This window comes from Coregonus clupeaformis, unplaced genomic scaffold (assembly GCF_020615455.1).
Source record: "Coregonus clupeaformis isolate EN_2021a unplaced genomic scaffold, ASM2061545v1 scaf1636, whole genome shotgun sequence".
Classification (NCBI taxonomy): Eukaryota; Metazoa; Chordata; class Actinopteri; order Salmoniformes; family Salmonidae; genus Coregonus; species Coregonus clupeaformis.
Genome location: NW_025535090.1, coordinates 74,308 through 92,508, shown reverse-complemented (window position 1 = coordinate 92,508; position 18,201 = coordinate 74,308). Strand labels below are relative to the sequence as shown.

Sequence of the window (18,201 nt, the reverse complement as noted above, 5' to 3'; positions counted from 1 at the left end):
GGAAGCACCCTGAGAGCATGTGATGTCTACGTGTGCTCATTGCTCTAACTCTCCTGTTAAAGACTGGGCTTTTTGGGCTTCTCATCTTTATTTTTGCAGTGTTGCTTAAAAACCAATTTGGAAATCTTGCTGTGAGTGGTGCAGTAATGATGTTGTTTTGACCCAAAAGCCAGACTGCTTTATTACCAAGGGACCGAGGGAGGAGGGGGGGTGATAATGGGGCGGCAGGTAGCTTAGTGGGTAAGAGCGTTGTGCCAGTAACCGAAAGGGCGCTGGTTCTAATCCCCGAGCTGACTAGGTGAAAAATCTGTCGATGTGCCCTTAAGCAAGGCACTTAACCCTAATTGCTCATGTAAGTCGCTCTGGATAAGAGCGTCTGCTAAATGACTAAAATGTAAATGTGATAGATCAATGTTTTACTGTCTGAGCTGAACCAGTTGCCTCTTCACCATACTCAGCCTTGTACTCTTTTTGTTTCAGGAGTGCACCTGGGAAATAGACCACATCATCCACCAACCTACAGCTATTGGTGAGTATTTCTGCCTATTTTGTTGTTTCTACTTTCCAGCATTAATGGGTTTCATTCTCAAGGTTGTTATAGCTGTGCTGCTGTTGTTGTTTAAACTAGGTGGCTTTATTAGGTGGAAAGGTGGGATCAGGTGCACATCTCAATAACATTGTGTGCATTGTGATGTCACGAGAGGCTACACAGCTTTCAGCGGGATTGCTCAAGTAGTGCAAGGAGACCAGGTTCAACCAAAACAAGGATTTTATTAAAGGTCTTGGGAAACTAACGAAAGTATAACACAATTCTGTTCTCTTGTGGCTCTTTAAGGGTTAACAGTTCAGGGATGTCTCTTCCACATCCAAAATCATAACTCTCCCTCGCTCAAATAACTTTTCCCCAGTCTTACTGTATTCCACGTTGCAGCTAGTGGCCAACCCAGCAAAACGTCCTTCCAAATGTCCCACACGTATTTCCACAGGTGCATATATCCAAAGGTGAGTATTTCCCAAAGGTAAGTATCTCCAAATCCTTATATTCCTCATGGAAGTGGACGTGCAGCACTCTTGTCCTCCAGAGAGCCCAGCTTGGAGACTGTGTCTCTTCCCTTCCCAAACCTTCAGCTCATCAGCCCCTCATTGGTTTCAGCTGCGTGGGAAGATTGGCCATAGAGGGTTGGAGTTCCCGACCATACCAGCAGATGGAGCCATAGCTGTCTGGGTTTGCAGCCATCTCAGGGGATGTAACGTCCCTCCAGGACACAGCCTCTCGTGACATCACACATCCCCTCCTCGGGACCGACGTCCTCGTCGGGGTAAAGGCAGCGAAGAAGGCATCACGCCGGGAGAGGGCGTCCGCATTGCCGTGGTGCTTGCCAGCCTGCTCTCTCTTCCAACTCCTCCACCTCTAGGACCAGGGACTCCGCCTCCTGTTGTCTCTCCTTGAGTTTCTTACTGAACGCATCAGCCTTGGTTTTAGCAGAGTTTAGCTTCTGTTGAGCAGCTTTCAGTTCCTTCTCTCTCTCTGCCTCCGCATTCTTCATCTTGTTCTCCAACACCTTGTACTTCTCCTCTGCCTTCTTCTGGACCTCCTTACTACTGCGCAGGGTCTCCTCACACTCCTCGATGGTCCTGCGCAGCCTCTCCAGCTCCTCCTGTTGCTTAGGGAAGGAGCTCTGTTGGAGTTTAGCCTGGAGGATATCTAACTCTTCTGTCTTCATGTCTAACTGTTGCTTTAACAAACGATACCTCCCAGCGGTCCCCTTCAGACCAGACAGTTCTTTGTCCAGATTCTGTAGCTCCGTCTCTGTGTCGGTCTGGGCACCTGCCATCCCTATCAGGAGCCCGGGCGGGAGTGAGTAACTCGGAGGATTGCACCGGAGCCTTCCCAGGATGAGTCTTGCCTCTCCGTTTCCGAGGTACTCGGGTTATCCTCTCCTGAGACTCTCTCCAGAGTGGGTAAAAGGCTGGGCAGTCTCGTCCAATTAGGACAGGGACGGGGAGGGAATCAACCACCCCCGCCGTCGTGTGTATGGTTCCCCGTGTGCTGGTCATTGTAAGTTCAGTAATGGGGTATTCTCTGGTGTCCCCATGGACACAGGAAACTGGGAGGACTTTCCCCCGGGGTCAGACACGTTGGGCCCACCAAATCCCTACGCACCAGGGTGGCCCGGCTACCAGAATCCAGTAAGGCCTCCACATCATGGTGATTCACAGTTACCGGGCAGGTGGGGGTCGATCTGGGCCGCCATCTACGACTCCCAAGAGCGAGGCAAAACGGTGTGTGGGTGCTGAGCTGGAGGACTCCGCAGTGGGCATAGGTTCATCGGCTGGTTTCCCACACTGCCAGGAGATATGTCCCATCTCCCCACACCGGTAACACTGTCGAGTTTCCCCCCTCCTGGTGTACTCTTCTTGGACCCGCCTGGTTTCTGGCTCCCCCTGGAGCCGGGATAAGTCCTGACGTGGCTGGGTTCGAGACCTTGGGGTCCTTTGGACGGGTTCTTCCCATTTGTGGTGGGGCCGCACTCCTGGGGTCTTTTCGGGAAGCATTCAGCATCTCCGCTGTGGCCTGGTACTTTTCCACAGCTTCCACGGTCAGATCAGCCGTGGTCAAGGCCTGTTGACTGATGAACCGTTTTGCCTCATAAGGCAGGGCGCGTAGGTAACGATCCACCACAACGGCCTCCACCACCGCCGCTGCTGTATTCCTCTGCGGATCCAGCCATTTCCTTGCGATTCGGACAAGTTCATGCATCTGCGCCCGAGGAGGTTTGTCTGGTTGGAAGGTCCAGCTGTGAAAGCGCTGGGCCATACCAAACCTTGTGAGTCCATATCTGCTGAGGATCTCAGACTTCAGGGCATCATAGTCAGTAACCTGGTCAGGGCCCAGGTCCCGGACAGCATTCAGCGCTTCCCCGGTTAGGAAGGGGGCTAACAGACCAACCCACTGTTGCTTGGGCCAGGCTTCCCTAGTGGCCGTGGCCTCAAATGCATGCAGGTATGCCTCAATGTCATCGGTAGCTCCCATCTTAGATATAAAGTCACTTGCCTTTATTGGGCGGGTATTTTGGACAACCATCTGTCTCTGCAACTGCAATTCCTCTGCCTTCAGAAGGTTGGCTTTCTTTTGCTCCTCCAAGAGAGCCACGTTTGCTTGCATCTGGGCTTGCTGGCCAGCAACAAGGGCTTTCAATATGTCCTCCATTTCAGTCGGCGGGAGCCTACGGCCAACTTGGAAAACTGGGTGATCAAACCTTCGGTATCCTCCTCTGACATGCACTATTAACGCTTGGCGTGCCTGTATTCTCCACCATCTGTGATGTCACGAGAGGCTACACAGCTTTCAGCGGGATTGCTCAAGTAGTGCAAGGAGACCAGGTTCAACCAAAACAAGGATTTTATTAAAGGTCTTGGGGAAACTAACGAAAGTATAACACAATTCTGTTCTCTTGTGGCTCTTTAAGGGTTAACAGTTCAGGGATGTCTCTTCCACATCCAAAATCATAACTCTCCCTCGCTCAAATAACTTTTCCCCAGTCTTACTGTATTCCACGTTGCAGCTAGTGGCCAACCCAGCAAAACGTCCTTCCAAATGTCCCACACGTATTTCCACAGGTGCATATATCCAAAGGTGAGTATTTCCCAAAGGTAAGTATCTCCAAATCCTTATATTCCTCATGGAAGTGGACGTGCAGCACTCTTGTCCTCCAGAGAGCCCAGCTTGGAGACTGTGTCTCTTCCCTTCCCAAACCTTCAGCTCATCAGCCCCTCATTGGTTTCAGCTGCGTGGGAAGATTGGCCATAGAGGGTTGGAGTTCCCGACCATACCAGCAGATGGAGCCATAGCTGTCTGGGTTTGCAGCCATCTCAGGGGGATGTAACGTCCCTCCAGGACACAGCCTCTCGTGACATCACAGCATTTAAAAAGGTTGTCAGTAGTCGTATTTTCTGTCATTGAATGTGTTCCGGTTAAGCTAACTAATCAGAGCAATGCAAAGCTCAACTCAAGGCTCCTCTGTGCTGTAGTCTTTTCCGTTTCAATGCTCATTACTGTCCTATGATCCTAGTGCTTACCATGTGATGTGTTGCTGTTGTGAGAGAGACCTGTGGGGCACAGGGCATCCTCTGGGCCCAGGGGAGTCCCCAGACCACCTGGGCTCTCTGTAGAGAAGTGTGTTATTGACACGGAAGAACTGTGTGAGGGAGGGGTAGATGAAGATGCACAATGATCAGGCAGGGAGGAGGAAGAGGAGGAGGAGGAGGAGGAGGGAGGTATCGTGGGAGAAGTCTTTGAAGACGTTACAATGCAGAGGAGAAAGAGGAAAAACAAAGCTGAGCAACCCAAAATGCTGTGAACCTCTTTAAGGCAACCCTCTCCTCATCACATATTCATCTTCAGCTGGAATATTTATACAGAGCCATCCTTTGAGATAGACTGAGCAACAGTTCCATTTTCTAGAGAAGAGGACCAAGCTGCCAGTCAGCAGCCTTGCAGGTCACTTTGTGGGTGACTGTCATGGGTGACTGTCATGGGTGACTGTGGTATTACGGCTACTAGACCTTTAGCTTGGCAGTCAGACACTCAAACATCCAATCACCATACTAGTGTCTCATGGTGTGAGTAGGACCATAACAGCAAAACACTTTTTTATCATTAAACAGAATGTGCAATAACTGAACTGCTCAAGCAGTGAGGTAGACAGAGAACACGTCAGCTATACAGTAGTCTATATTTGCCTGGCTACTCAACCTCCTTGCTCCGGCCAAACGCTACGCCACGCCCACGGACGTTCTTTTCTTCTCCGCAATGAGTCTGGATCTGAGTACCTCCCCGACGATTTCAAGAACGCAAACACATTCTAACCGTTCTGATTGGTCCCAGAAACCAATGGGTTGGGCCAGAGTCAGAACACACATGGGTAAAGCGGCATTTTGAAAATGTGTCATTGGCTTTGATACTCTGATTAGTTAGAGATGATCCAATCACTGATAACTTTGTTTTGTACAACACCCCTCATTTTGACGTCACCACAAACGACTTCAACGATGACAGTCTCAGACTGAAGTTTGTAGCGAACATGGAGCAGCGGAAAAATGATGTTTGAGTTGTCAGGCAAAGTCTAAATATCAGCTGTCATTCTTCTTCTCATGATGTGACATTTCATTTGAGGTTGGTAGATCAAGAGTAGCTCTATATGGTATAGGAAGAAGAAGCACATTTTTTACATTTTAGTCATTTAGCAGACACTCTTATCCAGAGCGACTTACATTTAGTGAGTGAATACATTTTCCATACTGGCCCCCCGTGGGAATCGAACCCACAACCCTGGCGTTGCAAGCGCCATGCTCTACCAACTGAGCTACAGGAGGCCCCCTGTTGATGTGTACTCTCAGTTACTGTCAGAGCAGAGAAGTGACAATAGTAGGCGAGACACATCCAGGAGGAGGAAATATTTACATTTACGTCCTTTAGCAGACGCTCTTATCCAGAGCGACTTACAGTTAGTGAGTGCATACATTATTTTTTTTAAATTATTTTTTCATACTGGCCCCCGTGGAAATGAACCAACAACCCTGGCGTTGCAAACGCCATGCTCTACCAACTGAGCTACATCCCTGCCAGCCATTCCCTCCCCTACCCTGGACGACGCTGGGCCAATTGTGCGCCGCCCCATGGGTCTCCCGGTCGTGACGGCTACGACAGAGCCTGAAATATGTTATTGTCATGGAAATACTGTATGTTATTGTCATAAAATTGTAAATTGATTAATTTGCATTGTAAAGTATGTTATAGAAATGCTGATACCGTATGACCTTTGCTTTAAGAACACATGAGGAGAGAGGCCAGGAATACTGGGAAAAATGGGTCTCGAACTTGAAAATTGTCTAATTCAAAGATGATGTTACTGTAACTAATCTGATGAATGTATGATGTGTGCTGTACCCGCCAGACCATATTACAATTTAAACAATTGTTTGTTTGTTCTTCAATAAAAACAAGAAAAAAAAATGCTGATAGATATTATATTTTCCCTTTTTGTAACGCATGTAATTTACATTATTGAAACATACTGCACTCACACTCACAAGAGGTGAAAAACAGAACAAACTATGATTGTGGTCCTGCTTGCAGATTGGCCAAGGAGTGTTCGAGCTAGCACAATATTGTGCCAGGGTTGGAATGGAATGTTCACATGTGTTTTAGGATCACTTAGCTTTCGATTAACATGCCCTTGAAAGAACGACGGTTTGCCAGTTTGGCTCTGCTTCGTGCCTCACAACATTCCTAGTCTTGCCATTTGTGATGACACACCATCAGAGTTGAGTAGTAATGGATTACATGTAATGTAATCCGTTGCATGTAATCCGTTACATGCAACGGATTACAAAAATAATGTAATCTGTTACGTTACCAGCAAAAATGTAATCAGATTATAGATACTTTTGAAAAACGATGATTACTTCTAGGATTGTTTACAAATTCAGACAGGGTGTTGCGAAAATAATCTTTGACACCTTGCTGTTTTCTCAATGACATTCAAATCAGCATTGAAAAAAGGATTTAAAGTTTGTTCCGCCTGAGCGAGTCTGACCACAAATCAGAGACCACTATGATGACACACCAAATGCGTTTGATGGATCGCTGGAAAACAGCATGAATTGGCTTTTTTTAGGCTACAGTCCAAGCTATGTCTTCCAATGGTGCGACTGTGTCACGATCGTCGGATATAGAGGACCAAGGCGCAGCGTGGAAGGTGAACATACTTATTTATTAAATGATACACGAACAAAACAACAAATCGATACGTGACGTCCACAGGTGCAAAACACAAACCAACACGGAACAAGATCCCACAAACACTGTGGGAAAACCACCTGACTAAATATGGTTCCCAATCAGAGACAACCAGCAACAGCTGATACTCGTTGCCTCTGATTGAGAACCACTCTGGCCAACATAGATTTACAAAAACTAAACTAGACACAACGAGCACAAAACATAAACTCTACACACCCTGGCTCAACTTAAAAGAGTCCCTAGAGCCAGGGCGTGACAGACTGCTGTCGGCATCCAATGATTATCCAACTTGAACGGCTTGGAGGTAAGGATGACAGCAGTGCTGTAGCTTACGGGCGATACGGATATCACTTATTATTGATATCTAGCACATTGATGTGAATCACACTGCTGCTCACTCATTTAGCTATTTGCGCCTTATAGATTGTGGTTGTTGTGGATGGCTGTTCACAAATGTATATGTGTATTTTAACCCAATAATGGTTGAAAATTAAAAGTTTAAGCTGCCTATCAATCATTGTTTTGTGACCAGTGGACAGCCAGTGAAAAATGCGCACTTGCAACAGCTGCATAGTGCGGATCCCAGCCTATGGAATAAAAGTTTGAGGGTGTTCCTACCTTCTAAACTCCTCCATGGTATTGTGCTCCATACTTTCAAAAACTAGTTTAATTTAAGAAGACCACGACTGGTGCTTTTATTGCTCAATCTAATTCGTGCTGATTCAAAACAAAATATCCATAGGCCTAACATACACATAGTCAAACACGCACACTTTTGACAGATTGAAAGGGGCAATATGTAGTTGCTACATCCATTTTTAGACGTATAAATTAATCATATACTGTATACTCATTGATTCTTAAAGAATATAACTTATAAAGGCCTCATTAGCTTAGTTCAACTGTCACACCCAATGAGAACCCAAAATATAAGCTTGTTTTAATCCAATGTTTGTAAACATTGTAAATGTAAACACACAAAATATTTTGTGCACAATTTTGTTTACATCCCTGTTAGTGAGCGTTTCTCCTTTGCCAAGATAAAACATCCACCTGACAGGTCTGGCATATCAAGAAGCTGATTAAACAGCATGATCATTACACAGGTGCACCTTGTGCTGGGGACAATAAAAGGCCACTCTAAAATGTGCAGTTTTGTCAAACAACACAATGCCTCAAGTTTTGAGGGAGCGTGCAATTGGCATGCTGACTGCAGGAATGTCCACCAGAGCTGTTGCCAGTGAATTGAATGTACATTTCTCTACCATAAGCTGCCTCCAACGTCATTTTAGAGAATTTGGCAGTACGTCCAACCAGCCTCACAATCGCAGACCACGTGTAACCACGCCAGCCCAGGACCTCCACATTCGGCTTCTTCACCTGCGGGATCGTCTGAGACCAGCCACCAGGACAGCTGATGAAATGTAGGCGTATTTCTGTAATAAAATCAATTTGTGGGGAAAAACTCTGATTGGCTGGGCCTTGCTCCCCAGTGGGTGGGCCAGTCTCCCAAGTGGATGGGCCTATGCCCTCCCAGGCCCACCCATGGCTGCGCCCCTGCCCAGTCATGTGAAATCCATAGATTAGGGCCTAATGAATTCATTTCAATTTACTGATTTCCTTACATGAACTGTAACTCAGTAGAACCGTTGAAATTGTTGCATTTTGCGTTTGTATTTTTGTTCAGTATAAATATAAATAAACATGAATATATATGTTTTTGTCTCAGAAAACTTGGGGAGCCAAATAAAATCACAGGCCACCAGTTGGGGATCCCTCTTTATTGGTATCCATTTAAGAGGGAGGATATCCAGCAATTTTACATCACCCACATCAGAATGTATGTCAGAACAGGGAGTAGAGTACTGTTGTTAGAGATGACCTACATCAGGCCTCCTGAGTGGCACAGCGGTCTAAGGCACTGCATTGCAGTGCTTGAGGCGTCACTACAGACCCGGGTTCAATCCCAGGCTGTGTCACAACCGGCCGTGACCGGGAGTCCCATATGGCAGTGCACAATTGGCCCAGCGTCTGGGTTAGGGGAGGGTTTGGCCGGGGAGGCTTTACTTGGCTCATCGTGCTCTAGTGACTTCTTGTGGCGGGCCGAGCACCTGCAGGCTGACTTCGGTCGTCAGTATCCTCTGACACGTTGTGCGGCTGGTTTCCAGGTTAAGCGGGTGGGTGTAAAGAAGCATGGTTTGGCGGGTCTTGTTTCAGAGGACGCATTATTCGACCTTCGCCTCTCCCAAGCCCGTTGGGGGAGTTGCAGCGATGAGACAAGATTGCAATTGGATATCATGAAATAGGGGGTAAAGAAAGAAAAGAGAGATGACCTACATCATGAAAACTGGAACTGCATCGAATGCACTCATAAATGTGCTGCTACTCACAGAATGTTTCAGACATATCAAGTTTCATCAAATGCTCGCAGCCAAACAACCAATAATAATAATGTGCGACTCTGGTTCTTTTCCTGTGTTTGGTCCTGACAGCGTTCTCACCTGCAGCGAATCGCACCACGGTACAAACTGAATCAAACCGAGACCATCCTTTTTGAGCTGAACCACGGTGCGTTGTTTAGTCCGGAACCGAGTGCGATAGAGTGTTCACACCAGTCCAAACGGATCAAACTAAGAGAATAAACTCATTAGAGTTTGGACAAACCGAACCAAACCAATTTGGTGTGAAAGCCCCCATAATGTAGTTAAAAGTACTCAGTCCCAATCAACTCCAGTTATCAACACTAAGTCCAGGGAGCTAAGATAACTCCAGTTATCAACACTAAGTCCAGGGAGCTAAGATAACTCCAGTTATCAACACTAAGTCCAGGGAGCTAAGATAACTCCAGTTATCAACACTAAGTCCAGGGAGCTAAGATAACTCCAGTTATCAACACTAAGTCCAGGGAGCTAAGATAACTCCAGTTATCAACACTAAGTCCAGGGAGCTAAGATAACTCCAGTTATCAACACTAAGTCCAGGGGAGCTAAGATAACTCCAGTTATCAACACTAAGTCCAGGGAGCTAAGATAACTCCAGTAGAGTCAATTTAACTCTAAATGTTTTTACTCTGTGATTTAAACTCTCGTTGATTTACTGTGTATCCAGATATTTTTGACATATGACCATAAAGAACATAATCAGGACAAGTTATCCTATTTACATGAACAATATGATTCGGGTGGTGAAAATCTGTCTCCCTTTTTCCATCTTCCATATTTCTGCTCGCTTTCAGCCAAAAAGCCCATGATTGATTGAGCGCTAAAGAGGATTAGTCTATTGGCTGAAAAGGAGAGGAGCTGTTGTGGGATGCTTTCTGTACCCATGGTAGCAAAATGGCTGGCTGTGATGTGGCCATCCAGAAGGCTGTGTTTCTGAGCAAGATAGCACTATGATGGGGCCCAAGACTCTGCCTGCCTGTCCACTCTCTGTTTCTTATTCGGCAGGCCTATAATCTCCTCTCAAAATAGTCCCCATCCGTCTGCATGTCACTGATAGTGTATGGGAATTGCATGCGTGTTATGGGGCCAATGCTTCCATATAAGACATTTTGGGCTGACTGTATTTGGCGGCAGAGTCACTAGTGTGTGGTGGAGTCTATCATCTGTTGAAACAGTGCTTTACATATCATGATTAAAAGCTTGAATAACTCTGAGGAGATGGCTGACATCAACATCTAGCTAGTTTAAACATTAAAAGCCTTAAGACCCAAGTGAAAACTGATGATATGCTACTCACTATAATGATACGTTTCTAATCTGTGCATTCGATGCCAAGCAATCGTATTGACTGTGAAGTGTGGAAAGAAAGTGCCCTGGTCTGTCATCATGTATGCTGTTGAATATAGAATAAAGTCCTCCCATTTTCCCAAGGAATATTATTTGGGACTACTCTAAGGAGAAATAGACTTCTTGAACAGCCTACTTCCCTCTTCATTGTCAGTTTTTCAAAGGAACATTTTTCCTTGCTGACTATTTTAACTTTGTATGACATGATGGGTATGTCTTGAGCTGGCTGCTGTATATGAGTGTGTGTGTGAGTATTCATCCGTTGGGGTGTGTTTTTTTTCTGCGTGTGCAATAGTGTGTGTGTGTGTGTCTGAGTGTATATGTGTGTGTGTGTGTCTTGCATATCCTCTTGCTTATAGTCATTTAGGCAATTTAGTCTCGCTGAGGACACAAATGTTGTATTTAAATGAATTAGATCCTCTGGGAGAAGCGTGAACAAACAGAAGGATAATTTAATATTTCAGACCATGCAAATCACGTCTGTTTTTCTGTTAGGGCGGAGGCAGTTACAATTCTATAGCCTGACCGCAGTCTGCAGACACTAATAGGAATAGTGGGGCTCAGGGGCAGTAGTGTGGACATTAAAGTGTGTCTTAGTTTGCTCAGCTGAATAGAGGGTTTATATACTAATAGAACCTTTCAGCTTTAGCCCCTTTATACTAGTTGTGAATATCAAATAGATCTCCGACTTAAAAATGCAGTTATTCATTATAATTTTTACCTGTTTCTAAGTAAGTATCCAACAAACACCCAAGCAAGGGTGCTCCCTCCCTTTTACAATGCTTGTAATATCAACGTACTGTATTATTATGAAGTATGAGGTCTTTGGCAGATTTGGTGATGGCATGAGGGAGGGAGGCTGGGTTTATGGAGGCAGACTGAATGGAGCGGCAGAGATTTGTGATATAAGGGGATTGCAATCAGAGCCCAGTAATCCATCCATCCAGACCTCCAGCATCATCAGCGGATCAGAGGCAGAGCTACAGTACAGTATGTCTGGCCAGAGGGGTGAGGGACGTCACTTGTTCCCACCAGGGACTCTGTAGTGCATCGCATTACAACTATCTTTAGCGCTAGGAGACGCAAATGCACGCTCTGATGTGATGTTATGCCTTGAGATGGTTGGGGAATGTTATACGCCACCATCTTTTCTATTGAAGCACTGCTGCTGTCGCTCCTGTTTCCTTCCTCATTCGTCACCGCGCCTTGCCTTCCCTCGCTTCGTTTTCTTCATCCATCTATTCTGTGTTTCATCCCAAGATGTATGACTCAGCCAATTTGAGATGCTGTGACTCTCGGAGAAGATGATGTGTTTTAAAGACAATAGTGGCAGAGTGAAACACAGGCTTCCCTCAGAAACAAGTGGAACCTTTCATCCAGAAACCCCTCCAAAATGGTGACAGCAGCAGCAACACTGAGACAAGCCAGATACTGAGCCGTGTGCCTAAAGGGGATGGGAGAGATGTAGAGCCTTGAGATAGCTGTCTCTCAAAGACACGTCTCTTTTGTCTGCTATCTGTCTCCTTGTCTTCGGTTTGTAAGTTATTGAATAGTCAGTGTTTGACTTACTCCTTTCACCCTGTCCTGTGCAGTCTTGTCTTCATTCCTGATGGTCCCTGCCGTCTTCATCTCTTCTTCATTGGTCCTTCCCCGTGTTTGTAGGTTGTAGTTATTGCAGTGTAGTAAATACTGGCTATTGGCTACAGATGCTCATGCACACTGACAGCTCTGGGATCAGCCATATGATACCCCTGCTGCTAGCAACCTGGAGGAGAGCATGTAGTGTCTAGACCAGGCATCCAGAGTCTGCCATGTACATCAGAACAAAACAAAGCATTGCATGACTGTCCTGGACATGCATTAGCACACCTTTGATTCAGGAATCTGGGTACTGTTGAATGACTTCCCATTAAAGTAAGGCATTCTGTTCCTACTAGCACAGCTTGCAGGAGTGATTGAGATTGAAGAGGTCCCAGAAGAACACAGGGCTTGCTAAACCACCAACCCTTTCTTAAAATAGCTTTGAATCATGCATTATTCGTACCGGGACTGCCAGTGCTGTCAAGCAGCATTTTCTGCGATGCTTATTGTCTCCCCTTGTTTTCTTCAGGCTCTGCAATTCGAAAAGATTCCCTAAACTCATTTCCATAGCTTTGTGTTTGTTATTGGGTGACTGATGACTCCCCCTTCTACAGTGAAGAAACATTAAAGAATACTTATTACATTCTGTTTCTTCTCTTCCTCGGTGTTAGAATTGGTTGCTGACAGTGTTCTGTTGTTGTTGCTGGCTGTTGCCGTGCACACAGACAGAGAACGTGGCGACGACACACCTCTAGAGATGGGGAAGTGGATTTCAATCTCCCATCCTGCATCATGCTGTGTCCCCTGGGCCCACTAAAGCGTGAAGGGTGCTGGGAGGGGGCGCTGACAGGTCCTCCAGAACCTGCCACTTTGTCAGTAGTGATGCAGCAGCCACACATACTAGTGCCGCACGTGTCCCTCTTATCGATCAGGATCGATATCCTCAGCTAACAGGGCCACACCCAGAAACAGAAACAAACACTCATACACACACATTCACAAGAATACAAAGCCACATAAAGACGTTCACACACACTGATACACAAAAAGAACCAGACAACCATAGGCTGGGCTGATAATTGAATCCCTGGCTCTTCCTCCATTTTTCCTTTGTTCTTGTTGAATGGGCCATTCTCCTGGATGATGAACGGTTACGCCTCAGCCTCTCTAATGTCCAGCAGTGAGAATTGGAACAGCCATTTCACTCGTCAAATGCACAGACAGTGTTTCATGTAAGATGTCAGGGTTCACTGTGTGTGTGTGTATGCAAGATATTATAAGATGTGTGTAGGTATGCTTATCTGAGTGTTTGTATGTGTGTGTGTGCGTGCGTTCATGCAGCGTGTGTGTGTCTGTGTGTATGATGTGAAGGCTGATGAATAATTCATCCCTGGCTTTCCATGAGGAGGCTGTCAGTGACTGAAGTCAGGAGTTATTTCGTGTGTGGATGGCTGCTACCAAACTGCATTAGTGGGCCCGGTCATGATTACTGTGGCTGTGGGTTTGATAAGGGAACATTTACTGTCCTCCCCCCTCCTCATATCGCTGGGTATTGAGGTGTCATCGAATACAATGAACATCACTACTTTCAATGATTGTTATTAACATTATTTTCCCTCAACCCTGTCAATTCTGTCTCTCCCATTCCATCTCTCTTCTGCATATGAATTCTTTGCTCATTCTAAACAAACCTCTGTATAAAGGAGAAACTACAGTGACAAGACCCTCCATATACCATCAGGTCAAACATTCATTCCAATCGACACAAATCACACAACAAATCCACGCCAGGTTATGCATACCTAGTACACTATGAGATGTGCTGTATACAGATGTAGGATCTTAATAATCCTGCAGCAACAGGAAATGTGAATTATTATGTGGATTATAATTCATGGACATTTTTATAGGAGTTGATAAATGTTTTCGTAAGGGAAAATCAAGTAAAACATTTCAAAGTGGAAATGACAAACTTCAGAAGACTTGCAGTAAATGTCTCCTGCAACAGGGTGAGCAAATTAACATCTGTACTATAAATCACCTAGCTAATTGTGTTTCAAACCTGTGTAATGCAATTTTCGGAATAGCGTTCGTTAATTGGCAACAGCTCAGAGAGTGTTAATTGCTGTTTTCATTGTTTGTCTTGAACTATGTATTCTTCATATGAGTGCTGCTGTCTCTCTCCTCTCTGTCTCACACCTCCTCCTCCTCCTCCTCTCAGTACATCCTTCAGTGCTCTCCAGGGTCCATTCCATTGGCTTCCCTAGTATGATTTATGACCATCTTTGCCTCTCATCAGCTAAAGCAGTGGTGGAGGTAATGTGTGAAATGGCACTGATCACCAGGGGATGAAGATTAGAATGATAACACTGATTGTGATGCCACCTGTTGTACACACAGAATAGCCTACGACTCCCCATAGTATCAGTATGATCGTAACCAGCGATACTATCACACGTCAAAACATGTTGATGTCACAGGTTAATGTACATAACCTTTTGGGCTATGAGGTTATGGTTGAATGACATATTGCTGTAGGCATACCAATTTGGTTCTCACTTTCCTGAGCAAATGTCAAATGTCAACTCATCTGGCTGAAACTGTATGGTGTATTAGAGCTGAGAGGTCAGTGGCGGATGGTGGGAGTGTCCTGTTTCACAGGTCTGGGAATTGCCAGGGACCTCACAATACAATAGAATCCACGATACTTAGGTGCCGATACGATATGTATTGCGATTCTCACGATACTGTGATTTTATTGCGATTCGATGTTCCAAACATATTGCTCACCATATGTCTGCTGCAGAGGGACAAGAGAGAGCCATGAGAAAATGAGTTTTGATCAGTCATGGAAATAAAAGTGCTGAAAACCAATTGGCTCCCTATTTAAAAAGAAGATGGAGAACAAGCTAAGAAGGAAAAATACTGTTTGTTAAAATGATACGATACAATATATCGTCCAAAATAATATCCCGATATGTAACTGTATCGATTTTTCCCCCCATCACCAGCTGGCTGTGGCTGTGGTGACTTAGAGGTAGTCTCAGATATCCCCGACCTTGGAGAAACGTAAGCCTATAGGCAACGGCACAAGGTCTGGGGAGGCTGTTGGCTTTTCTCTGACATTTAGAAAGAAGAAAACATTTTTACAGGGTGAAAAGGGGGTGCGAGAGGTGTAGACTTACTGTGAAATGCTTACTTACAAGCCGTTAATCAACAATCTAGTTTTAAGAAAATGAGAGTTAAGAAAGTATTTACTAAATAAACTAAAGTAAAAAAAGTAACACAATATAATAACAATAACGAGGCTATGTACAGGTCCCGAGTCATATGCGCGGGGTACAGGTTAGTCGAGGTAAATTGTACATGTAGGTAGGGGTGAAGTGACTATGCATAGATAATAAACAGCGAGTAACAGTAGTGTAAAAAAAAGTCTGGGTAGCCATTTGATTAATTGTTCAGCAGTCTTATGACTTGGGGGTAGAAACTGTTAAGGAGCCTTTTGGACCTATACTTGGCGCTCCGGTACCACTTGCCGTGCAGTAGCAGAGAGGACAGTCTTTGACGTGGGTGACTGGAGTCTTTGGCAATTTTTGGGCCTTCCTCTGACACCACCTGGTATAGAGGTCCTGAATGGCAGGAAGCTTGGCCTCAGTGATGTACTGGGTCATACACACAACCCTCGGTAGTGCCTTATGGTTTGATGCCGAGCAGTTGCCATACCAGGCGGTGATGCAACCGGTCAGGATACTCTCGATGATGCAGCTGTATAACTTTTTGAGGATCTGGGGACCCATGCCAAATCTTTTCAGTCTTCTGAGGGGGAATAGGCATTGTCATGCCCTCTTCACGACTGTCTTGGTGTGTCTGGACCATGATAGACCGTGCCAATAGTAATTAATGAATACTGCACCATTCAATACATGATGTGTATTAGTGATTCATTCCAAGGCTGTACTGTACTGTAGGCTATGTAGGAACTGGACATGATTTCACATTTCAGTTTTAGTTGCAATATACTGCAATTTCATTTATTATTTTTTTCCCAAGATTTGGAAGCACTCCCAAGCACTGGCCTAATCCTCCATCAAATATGATTAAACTAAGTATATCCTTTCTGAGTCCCAATAACACATTTTCATTTCCACAACAAAAAAAAGAAAGCTAAGCAAACATCAATGCAAGACTGTTTATATATTGTTTGACCAAGCCTCTTTTGGTTTTCCTTCTAAAGCTCTTTTGCTGCGTCTATCCTTGGTCCCACGGGCTCAGTGTCTCCAGCATGTTAGCACCCCCTCAGGGCAGCTGGTCCAACCCCAGATGGCTGACAGGAAAGACCAGATTTAAACATGCGACTGCAGTGACAGCTCTTTGTGTGTGTGTGTGTGTGTGTGTGTGTGTGTGTGTGTGTGTGTGTGTGTGTGTGTGTTGTGTGTGTGTGTGTGTGTGTGTGTGTGTGTGTGTGGTCCGTGTGCGTGATGTAAGTGACAAAGATGGAGTAACCAACAGAAAGCTTGAAAATAGAGAATAGCGAGAGTGAGACAGACTGACTAAAAAGAGAGAGATAAACAGAGATCAAAACATAGCTGGAGACAGGGAGGAAGTATCTGGTGTGCCTCTGTGATTTTCCCTGCACTCTCTGATCTGGCTCCCAAGTGCTCATTCAGATACACATTCATTTTCTTGACAGTCCTATCAAGACTGCTGTCCTCACACATATTTTCTCATTTGTACTCCTTTTGTCTTGTGTCATTTTGAGGCCATCTGTAGCACACATTGTGCCCAGTGTTAGCAGCCTGAGAGGGGGGTGGTGGTGGGCAGTGGGTGGTCCTGCCCAGGGCTCCGTGTGTTATTGTTGCCCAGTGGTCAGTGGTGTCGGTGGCCGGGTGACGGTGTGCCAGGCTCTCAGCAGGCTGCTGTTCACTGTGTGTTAGAGTGTGTGTGCATGTCTAGGCCATACTCACCTCTCTCCCCAGCCATCCCAGAGCCATCTGTGGTGTGTGCTTCTGTTTGTGTGTGTGTGTGTGTGTGTGTGTGTGTGTGTGTGTGAGTACAGGACAACAGGTGTGTGTTTACGTGTTGCTGAGATGATGATGGACCTCAGCTTTTACAACAGCACTTCCTCTCTATGTAACGATGATGAGAGCAATAAACAAATTGCATGTGTGTTAATAACCCTGTTCATAACAGCCATAACACCTCAATGTATTCTCCTGTGTTCTCTCTGGCTCATCTGCATGGAGGGGATCCAGCTGGCAGTAGCAGGCACCGATCAAACCTTCCGTGTTAGATGGTCCCCAGTACCTCTCCCTCAGGGGCCATTAAGCTCTGTATTCAGCACCGTGTTGAGTTGAGCTGTCGTCAGGCAGGCTTTGGAGAGCGCCGGCGTTCTGTACTGATAGGTAACAGAAAGACACACCCCCTTCAGAGGAGCAGAGGGCTTCACGGAATATGAAATGAGCGTCTCTCTCTTATCCACACCGTACCCTCAATGGTATAGGAGCAGCAGAATTTAGATGGGCTTTATTATTATGATCGTTTCAGCCTCCTCATCTGTACCCTCTGGTTCCTTTCCGTCTTAACTTACTCTGCATACATTGAAAGGTATTCCTGATACTGGTTGGCTCGCTGTCCATCCGAGAGATTAGCAGTGCTCTGAAGCACTGGAGGGAAGAAACGCTGAAGACCTACCTCAACTGTGTATCTGGCAGCAAGATGTGGGTCTTAGCCAAGATGTTTCAGTTGATTAGTTGTGTCCTTCAGGGAATTAATTAAAACCATTATACTCAAACCTACTTTCCTCTGAAAGTTTAATTCAACCTTTTCATTCTCCCTTCAGGCTCCCAGTAACGAGTTGGCCACTCTTTCAACCATTTTGGTGTTAAGGTTGGAAAACAGTCTGTTGAATACAAATGCAATTTATCAGTGAAGTGTCTAACACATGATTGAAGGACAAATGCGTTTGAGGCTGCAGATCTAGACTGATGGTAAAGCATGAGGGCTTTGTGGTGTGGCGGTGGTCTATCT

General features: G+C 45.5%; 1 pseudogene; it reads left to right on the top strand.

The window, feature by feature from the left end:
* Window positions 1–477: 477 nt before the first annotated feature.
* LOC123487315 overlaps window positions 478–18,201 on the top strand; it is a 49,854-nt pseudogene continuing 32,130 nt past the window's right edge.